Source organism: Nycticebus coucang, chromosome 9 (genome assembly GCF_027406575.1).
Source record: "Nycticebus coucang isolate mNycCou1 chromosome 9, mNycCou1.pri, whole genome shotgun sequence".
Classification (NCBI taxonomy): domain Eukaryota; kingdom Metazoa; phylum Chordata; class Mammalia; order Primates; family Lorisidae; genus Nycticebus; species Nycticebus coucang.
The window spans coordinates 5,259,561-5,269,289 of record NC_069788.1 but is presented as its reverse complement, the minus strand read 5'-3'; the positions used below and the strand labels follow the sequence as shown (position 1 = coordinate 5,269,289).

Here is a 9,729-nt window from a genome sequence, read left to right as displayed (position 1 = left end):
AGGAGATTTTATTATTTGTATTTCATTATAAATATTTTGTAAAGGGGCCACAAATTCAGAGGGTCACTGTAGTTAGTTTGTGATGAGTCATAATAAGCCAGACATGCTGCGTAAGTAAAGATGCGCTGAATCCTTTCTAAGTCACTAATATACACAGTATATGATGTTACCTTGAAACGCTTAATACAGTAGACTTTCAAGAAAAGTTCTGCAATTTTCTAACTATAGCAGAAACATTTCAGAAGTAAGATTTAAGCTGTGACTAGAAAACAAGAACATCATGATATTGACATAAATAATGAATGTTTTGTTTCTTGGTGGGGGGAATCATAACCCTTTTGAAGATGATCATAAAAGCAGATTATGGATCACTCATGGAATAAAACTGTAATTCAATTTCTTTTTGAAATACAAGAATTCTGTGGGAATTCTTGACTGTGGAAAGAATAATAATCCTGCCAACTTCTCAATCTTCTCCATTACTGCCACAAAATAAATTAAAAAAATAAAAACAAAACAATTTTACTAAATCTGAGGATGACTTCTAAGGCAATACCAAGAAAAATTCAAGGAATTTACTTTATTAAGCAATACCATGAAGACACTCTACTAAATACTTTGTGTGCATTTTTCTCATTTAATTCTCATACACTAGCTATTTGACTTAGATATTATTATCCCCTTTTACATATAAAGAAACTGACCCAGAAACATTAAGTAACTTTTTCAAGATTGTATCAGTGGTCAGATTTTAATCCCCATTGGTTCAGGAACATTTTCTTTCCATTTTCTTGGTTTTTGTAGAAGGTTATCTTGCTATGTTGCCCAGGCTGGTCTTGAACTCTTGACCTCAAGAAATTCCCCCACCCCAGCACTGGGATTATAGGTGTGAGCCACTGCATCTAGCCAAGAATGTTTTCTTTTTTTAAGGGGCATTGAAGAGTCTTCTGACTCAAGACAGTAGGATGAGCTCACCTATTTATTTTTATCCTTCTTCAGGCTCTATTGAAAAGACAGTGAAAGATTAGTAAATTGCCTAAATCCACAACAATAGGAAGGATGCTAGAGGCCACAGGAGATAAGAGATTTCAGTACTTTTCTGGAAGATGGAAAGCAGGTGGTTAATTATTGAATCATGAGGCAGAGTAAAGAAAACTGCCACTGAACCACATGTAGGGATAGCTATAGTGAAGGAGGGAGCCAGCCTTCCCACTACAGCCCCAGAAAATGACAGACTAGTAGATTGTTGGGGTGAGAAGTTATGTTCAGAAAAGGGGGTTTGAAAAGCCTATAAGGACAGTTAAACCCCAATTCCCCTCTGTCACATTTATCCACAAAATGCATAGTATTATAACACTTAAGCTTCACTTCTTACATTCTCATTGAAGAAAAAAATGGATTTTTGTCTTTAAAAATAATTATGGCTTGAACTAGGGCAACTAGTATAGGCACTGGTGCCTCAAATTACGAACCCCACATTCTGGCATCAGCAGGTCCCCCAGTGGAAGAGCCGGTTCCTTGCCTGTCACATGAAGTTCACAGCCAGCACACTCTGCAGTAAACACACAGCTCTGAATCAACCTTTGTCTGGTGTCATGTTCAATATGAATGGTACCTGTAGAATACACAGTTTAGAAATAAAAGTCTGAGGTAGGTAGGCTGGAAATTTGACCCTAGAGGAAAAAGAGAGAATTCAGGGCTCAAAACTAATTTGGAAAAATTCTCTAATTAAGAATGTTAGAAATATTTGAAAATTTGCTCCCTCCATAAAACAATAGGATGATATGATGGAAAAAATAAATAATCAGAGAATATGACTATTCTTAGAAATTCAAAATGTGATTGATAAAACAAAAATTCAAGAGGATTTAAATACAGAGTTAAGGAAATCTCCTAGGATATGGAGAAAAAAATGACAAAAACATTAGCGACATATTAATATAAGTGACATAAAGGATCAATTTAGATACTATACTATAACATCCAAATTATAGTATTTTTAGAAAAAGAAAATTTGAAAGAGGAAAGAATTTTAGGAGAAATAGAATAAAGTTGTCTTTAATTGAAAAGGAACTTATTATCCAAATTAAAAGACACTTCCATATATACAGAAAAAGGTATGAAAAAATAACCATCCCTAAATGAGTCATTCTGAAATTTCAGAAACCTGAGGATGATGAAAGCTGTCATACAGGGGAGAACAGGCCATTAGCCAAGGAATGAAATCCAGACTGATATTTGATTGTTTTCTAAACCACAGTAGTTACAAAAAGATAATGGAATTTTTCCCAAAAATTTCTAAGGAAAAAGTGTCGGTGTACATCCTAGAATTCTGCACCTAGCCATATTATTAAGCACATGTGAAGGTAGAGTAAAGACAATCTGAGTGAAGTAAGTACTCACAAAATATACCACCTATGTAACTTATCTTATGAAAGGATATAATCTAGAAAAGTGACAGAATAAAACAAGGAAGGAGACATTGATTGGTCCAAGAAGTGGAAGTTTCAACCCCTGTGAACAATGAATGCAAATTTTAGAATGACAGTGGTACCAGAAAACCTGGGAGCAAGTCTGTCTGCATACCTTGCACTGGGATATCCCGAAACAAAGGAGATTTTGTAGATTTTATAGTGTACTTGAGGCATACAAAAATTTGAGGGAAAATTCAAGAAAAAAAAAGGCAACCCAAAAGTATCAGAAAAACAAAAGCTGAATAAAAAAGGAAATGTGATCACAAAACAGGGCTTGGCTCTGAACATGACAGAATTCACATGGTCTAAGAAAAAGGGCTTTTTAAAATTTTTCAACTTTTAGAATAAACTTGAAAACAAAACATGGAGGATAATTATGATAGCAAAATAGAATGTAAATGTTGCTATTGACAGTGTAAAATTGAAAATAAAAACACAAAATAGAAATTGGACAAAGGAATGAAAAAAAGGAAAATTGGGGCATTTATATTCTTCACATCTTGCAAAGTGTGAAATCAAAAGATACTTCCTTTAGCCCATAGGAAAATAAGTAGAGGTATAAATATATAATTTAGACTTTAAAAGGTAGGTGGGGTATAACTGGGCTGAATCTTCATCTGTGATGGTAGGAACATTCCACAGTGTAATGTCTCAAGTTGGCAAATTTAGGAAAACATATTTATCATTTAGAAATAGAAATAAAAGAAAAGCACCCCCAAAAAGTCAATCTGGAAATAGTTAAAAATGATTGCTTCTGAACTGAGGATGGATAGAAATGAAGTGAGGCACTGTTGTTACAAGATTTTTTATGTGTACATCTATATCTTGGCAATTTTTAAGTATTAAATCCACTGTATTTTGTGATTACTTATGATAAAGTGGTGTCTCATAAAATTCTTTAAGTATTCAGCTGGGTGGCACCTGTGGCTCAATCGGTAAGGCGCCGGCCCCACATACCGAGGGTGGCGGGTTCAAACCCAGCCCCAGCTGAACTGCAACTAAAAAATAGCCGGGTGTTGTGGCGGGCGCCTGTAGTCCCAGCTACTCGGCAGGCTGAGACAAGAGAATCGCTTAAGCCCAGGAGTTGGAGGTTGCTGTGAGCTGTGTGATGCCACGGCACTCTACCGAAGGCCATAAAGTGAGACTCTGTCTCTAAAAAAAAAAAAGAAAAAAAAAAAGTATTCAGCTAATAATAACACTACTTGGATGAAAAACACTTTGGACTACACAATGAATTTTGTGCCTAGAGAATATCATAAACAACTATACATACTAGAGCTTACACTACAAACCAGAGTAAGAGTAATCTTAAAAAAAAAAAGAAAAAGAAAAGAAAGAAAAGAAAAAAGAAAAAAAGGTTCTTAAGAGTAAAATCAGCTGTACAAGTATCTGGTGCCCAGAATCACACTCCCTCATTGAGAGCCTACCTCTCATTTCCATGACCAACAGCAAAGTCTCAGCTCAAGCTCATTTTTGGTAGTTCTCTCTATTTACTGCCATGGGGCTTCTCATCCTGAAAATAGGCATATCCCAGGGTCAGAGGGAGGGTGCAGGTAATACTCCCAGATAACCAACAAGGGACAGAAAACTGTACACAAATGCCAGTCTTTCTCATCCCAGAAGTATAAGATTCTAGGGGAATTTCTTTATGGTGCCTCAGAGGATTCCTAGAAGAATTGTGTTTCAGTGGTTCACAGTGGTCACCAGCCTAAATATGCCTTCATTTGCTTCCCATCTTTCCCTTTCTTACCCTCTTCACACACCCACTCCAAATTCTAGAATCAACTCTCAAACTATCCGCATTCCAGACTTGTCTTCAGCTCTTAAGAAAAATGAGAAGTAAGACATTAGAGGTGTAGGAATTGAGGTGATGCTAAGGCATGTGGACACCCAAATTACACTGATTATCTGACAACCCTTCAAATACTGAGAAACATTTCTTTTAATATTTTTAAAGAGTGCCAGGCACAGCAAGGGGAAAAAGTATAGCAAAGAATGACCATGTTCACAGTACAGGAGCTGTATGAGACTGTGGTGCTATGGATTCTTAGAGCATTTCACATTACATTGTACTTCATTTACATGTCTGTGAAATTTCTTTATATTGATCTGTCATACCAGGTCTGACATTTAAGTTCATGAACTCATCCTAGAAAAATTGCTTTGAAGGGTGGACTAGGTGCTGGCATCAGGGCATAGCTTCCCAAGGTGGTACTTCAAAGGTGACTGTGATAATCAGCAATGAGATGTATAGCACTTTTTCTAGGATGAGTTTGTGAACCCAATTGTCTGACTTCATATTCAGTGTTTTGTGAAGAAAACAGAAACTAGTGTTTTCAAGCAGAACACGTTTTAATAGAGGAAATTATGTGCTAGTCTAATGGGGTTATGCTGGAGAAACAGAAGTCAGGGACCACCACTGTATTCTGTAATCCATGTGCTGCTATTTTGGCTGAATCTAGAGGTCACTAAGTCCATTTCAGCTGTTTTGAGTTCCCTCTCCTCCAAAAACCCCACTCACTCACATGCATGTCATTGGTAGAATATAAACCAGACCCAGGACTCCATCCTTCAGGAAGTTTGTAAATGTGTTTTTTAGCACTAGCCTTGTGATAGGTGTTATGGGAGCGGGGACAAAATGGGGCAGGGATGCGTGCAAAGCACGATGAACAGTATCAGCACCATCAGCGGTGCAGGCACCCAGCACCCACAATCTTCTGTGTGTTTCACTCCCAAAACAAAAACCAGAGTAAAACAACATACACCAACCTGTCCAATACAGCTCACCCTCATATAGATAAAAACATGCTGCCTCTCCTAGAGGAGAAGATCCAAAATGTATTCATTGTATCCATCCAGTGATCCTGTTCATTTCTTTTCTACTGCAGTTATAATCCCACCTTGATATCTTTTACATTTTGGAATAAATTACAAATTTTATAATCATTAATATTCTTTTTATCAAATAGGAAAGGAAAAAGAGAGGGAAAACTTTTTGCTTAATACACATACAAACATAAGGCAGGGGAAATATGCAAAACCATCTCAGATCTTGTTCCTACAACTGATCACAAAACTTAATTTTGCCACTGTTTATTCTAATTGTACTTTGCCTCAGTCATTACTTAAACTGGAGAGAATTTGTCACATGGTGGAGAAACCCAAACCTTTATTCCTGAAAGATTTGAACCCTTGGTAGTGTAGTCTCTTTGGGATTGCTAAAGTCATCCACAATTTTTTTTTTATTAAATCATAGCTGTGTACATTAATGCAATCATGGGGTACCATGCGCCGGTTTTATATACAATTTGAAATATTTTCATCACACTGATTAACATAGCCTTCGCGGCATTTTCTTAGTTATTGTGTTAAGACATTTATATTCTACATGTAGTAAGTTTCACATGTACCCTTGTAAGATGCACCATAGGTGTGGTCCCACCAATTACCCTCCCTCCATCCAGCCTCCCCCCTCCCCTGCCCTCCCTTTCCCCATATTCTTAGGCTATAATTTGGTTATAGCTTTCATATGAAAGCTATAAATTAGTTTCATAAAATTTTATCACTGGCTACTTGGAAGCACCAAAGAGGATCTGAATTCTAGATGTAGACCTTGCTTCCTTACCCTGGGAAACACCCAGCTGATGCAATTATTCCCTTCTTTGCTTATTTGCTGAATGGCAAATGAATCCCTAAATCCTAGGTGGCCATTTTTACTTCAAGAGCAGTGAAACCCTCTTGTATCCCCCAGGGGAAACTTTCCTTCTTTGGGTAGTAAGATCTCTAAACAAGCAAAGCACAAAATTGCAAATATGAAAACAAAACAAAACAAAATGTACATTTGTGTAACATCATAAGAATCAATTTTCCAATCTTCCCTAATGTCTTAGGGAAGGTTGTCACGGCCTCTCAAACTGTTTTCTCTAAGCTGGGGTCATCACAACCTTCCCTAAGACATTTCACTGACAGCAAAGGCCACACATTTCAGGGAGACAGACTACATGGCGTGTTGCAGATAATGGTTAGAAGCTCAAAGACACATTTCTTATCTTCCTGAAAACAGACTTAGATTAAGTTTCTCAGAATCCCTTGCTCTTAAGTGAGACAATTTAAATGAGTGCCCATCAGTAGAGTGTGGGCTAACCTGGATGGCCATTGCCTCCAGGCTTGGGTTCTTAGCAGCCCCCTCCCTCCGTGAAACCCTCTGAGAAATCTTTCTGTGACCTTGTGTCTGCAGCTGCACACGAAGACTGAGGGAAGGGAACCTGAGGGAAGGAACCCTGAGCTGAGGGAAGGAACCCTGAGCTGAACACAGTGTTCCACCCTGCCCTACTGACTTCTGTGCTGTGAAAATGGAAATACATTCCTTTTGAAGAGATGTTTGGAGAACACTTAGAGATCTAAAAATAGATCTGCCATTCAATCCTATAATTCCTCTACTAGGCATATACCCAGAAGACCGAAAATCACATCATAACAAAGATATTTGTACCAGAATGTTTATTGCAGCCCAATTCATAATTGCTAAGTCATGGAAAAAGCCCGAGTGCCCATCGATCTACAAATGGATTAATAAATTGTGGTATATGTACACCATGGAATATTATGCAGCCTTAAAGAAAGATGGAGACTTTACCTCTTTCATGTTTACATGGATGGAGCTGGAACATATTCTTCTTAGTAAAGTATCTCAAGAATGGAAGAAAAAGTATCCAAAGTACTCAGCCCTGCTATGAAACTAATTTATGGCTTTCACATGAAAGCTATAACCCAGTTATAACCCAAGAATAGGGGGAAGGGGGAAAGGGAGGAGAGGGAGGGGATTGGTGGGATTACACCTATAGTGCATCTTACAAGGGTATATGTGAAACTTAGTAAATGTAGAATGTAAATGTCTTAACACAATAACTAAGAAGGTTCAGTCCTCGAGGCGTCGGTACTCCGCGGTGTTGGAATTTTGTTGCTCGTCGGCCGGTGCGCGCGTGCGCGGACATGGCCTCAAACCACTATACCCAACAAGCAACCCAAAGCTATGGGGCCTACCCCACCCAGCCTGGGCAGGGCTACTCCCAACAGAGCAATCAGCCCTATGGACAGCAGAGTTACAGTGGTTATGGCCAGTCAGATGCTTCAGGCTATGGCCAGAGCAGCTATGGTTCTTCTTATGGACAGACCCAGAACACAGGCTATAGTACTCAGTCAACTCCCCAGGGATATGGCTCAACTGGTGGCTATGGCAGTAGCCAGAGTTCCCAGTCATCTTATGGGCAGCAGTCCTCCTATCCTGGCTATGGCCAGCAACCGGCTCCTAGCAGCACCTCGGGAAGTTATGGTGGCAGTTCTCAGAGCAGCAGCTATGGACAACCCCCAAGTGGGGGCTGTGGCCAACAGTCTGGCTATGGCGGACAGCAGCAGAGCTACGGGCAACAGCAAAGCTATAATCCCTCAGGGCTATGGACAACAGAACCAGTACAACAGTAGCAGTGGAGGTGGTGGAGGGGGTGGTGGAGGTAACTATGGCCAAGATCAGTCCTCCATGGCAGTCAGGACCAGAGTGGTGGTGGCGGCGGCTACGGGGGAGGCCAACAGGACCGTGGGGGCGCGGCAGGGGTGGTGGCGGTGGTTACAACCGCAGCAGTGGTGGCTATGAACCCAGAGGTCGTGGAGGTGGCCGTGGAGGCAGAGGCGGCATGGGCGGAAGTGACTGTGGTGGCTTCAATAAATTTGGTGGCCCTCGGGACCAAGGATCACGTCATGACTCCGAACAAGATAATTCAGACAACACCACCATCTTTGTGCAAGGCCTGGGTGAGAATGTTACAATTGAGTCTGTGGCTGATTACTTCAAACAGATCGGTATTATTAAGACAAACAAGAAAACAGGACAGCCCATGATTAATTTGTACAAAGACAGGGAAACTGGCAAGCTGAAAGGAGAGGCAACGGTTTCTTTTGATGACCCACCTTCTGGTAAGGCAGCTATAGACTGGTTTGATGGTAAAGAATTCTCCGGGAATCCTATCAAGGTCTCGTTTGCAACTTGCCGAGCTGACTTCAATCCGGGTGGTGGCAATGGTCGGGGAGGCCGAGGGCGAGGAGGACCCATGGGCCGTGGAGGGTATGGAGGTGGTGGCAGTGGTGGCGGTGGCCGAGGAGGATTTCCCAGTGGAGGTGGTGGTGGTGGAGGACAGCAGCGAGCTGGGGACTGGAAGTGTCCTAATCCTACATGTGAGAACATGAACTTCTCTTGGAGGAATGAATGCAACCAGTGTAAGGCTCCTAAACCAGATGGCCCAGGAGGTGGACCAGGAGGCTCTCATATGGGGGGTAACTATGGAGATGATCGTCGTGGTGGCAGAGAAGGCTATGATCGAGGCGGCTACCGGGGCCGTGGTGGGGACCGTGGGGGCTTCCGAGGGGGCCGGGGTGGTGGGGACAGAGGCGGCTTTGGCCCTGGCAAGATGGACTCCAGGGACGAGCACAGACAGGATCGTAGAGAGAGGCCATATTAGCTGGCTCCTGAGATTCTGGAACAGCTTTTCTTTCTGTACCCAGTGTTACCCTTGTTATTTTGTAACCTTCAATTCCTGATCACCTATGGGTTTTTGTGTCCGACTATGTGATTGTAACCCTACCTCTGGTTCCCATTAAAAACCATGGTTTTAGTTATATTTTGTTCCTTCCCCCTCAAAAAAAAAAAAAAAATAACTAAGAAAATGCCAGGAAGGCTATGTTAACCAGTGTGATGAAAATGTGTCCAAACGGTCTATAAAACCAGTGTATGGTGCCCCATGATCACATTAATGTACACAGCTATGATTTAATAAAAAAATAAATAAAATAAAATGGAAATAGAATTTTAAAATTTATCTATCAATTATGTTATATTTATATTAAACTCTTTCGTTCGGGTTTATTTGATGCAGTGTTTATTCTGTCTTGAGCGACACATGGAAAGATGACCAGATCCCCTGGGTGTGAGACCACTGCCTAATTTTTTTCATTGTAGAATGAGTTTTGGGATATGAAGCAATGTTCCAGGGTATACCATGATGCCGAGTGACACACTCAGTAAGCTTGCCAAGTGGGTCAGGCTGCTGGCAGATCCATTGTGGGATAAGTGCTGTTCTAACCAGGACAGACTGATGTCCTCTCCATGCTGGAAGCCACCAGGTCACTGGCTATTCCGAGTCTGGCCCCACCTCACAGGTCTGTGCAGGACTCTGCTGGGGGCAGGCTGGGCACTCAGCAGTGA

At 40.9% G+C, this 9,729-nt stretch overlaps 1 pseudogene across 1 annotated transcript; it reads left to right on the top strand.

Annotated features, from left to right (window-relative positions):
- Positions 1 to 7,409: 7,409 nt before the first annotated feature.
- Positions 7,410 to 9,143, top strand: LOC128594480 (RNA-binding protein FUS-like; annotated as a pseudogene). Its single transcript, XR_008382568.1, has one exon. The product of XR_008382568.1 is annotated as an RNA-binding protein FUS-like (transcript).
- The last annotated feature ends 586 nt before the right edge of the window (positions 9,144 to 9,729 follow it).